Genomic DNA, 209 nt, shown 5'->3' on the forward strand with positions numbered 1-209 from the left:
TTTTTTTATTAGATGATTTAATATTATTTTATTTAATATTTGAAATTAGATTAGTACCTACATTTTTTTAAATTATTTATTGGGGTGGAAATTTAGAGCGTCTTAATGCTGCTTATTATATGATAATATATATATTATTAATTTCTTTTCCTTTAATAATTTATATTTTTAGGATATATATATATATGGAATGACTTTAAAATTTAGTT

This window comes from Trachymyrmex cornetzi, unplaced genomic scaffold, assembly GCF_001594075.2.
Source record: "Trachymyrmex cornetzi isolate Tcor2-1 unplaced genomic scaffold, Tcor1.1 scaffold438, whole genome shotgun sequence".
Lineage (NCBI taxonomy): Eukaryota > Metazoa > Arthropoda > Insecta > Hymenoptera > Formicidae > Trachymyrmex > Trachymyrmex cornetzi.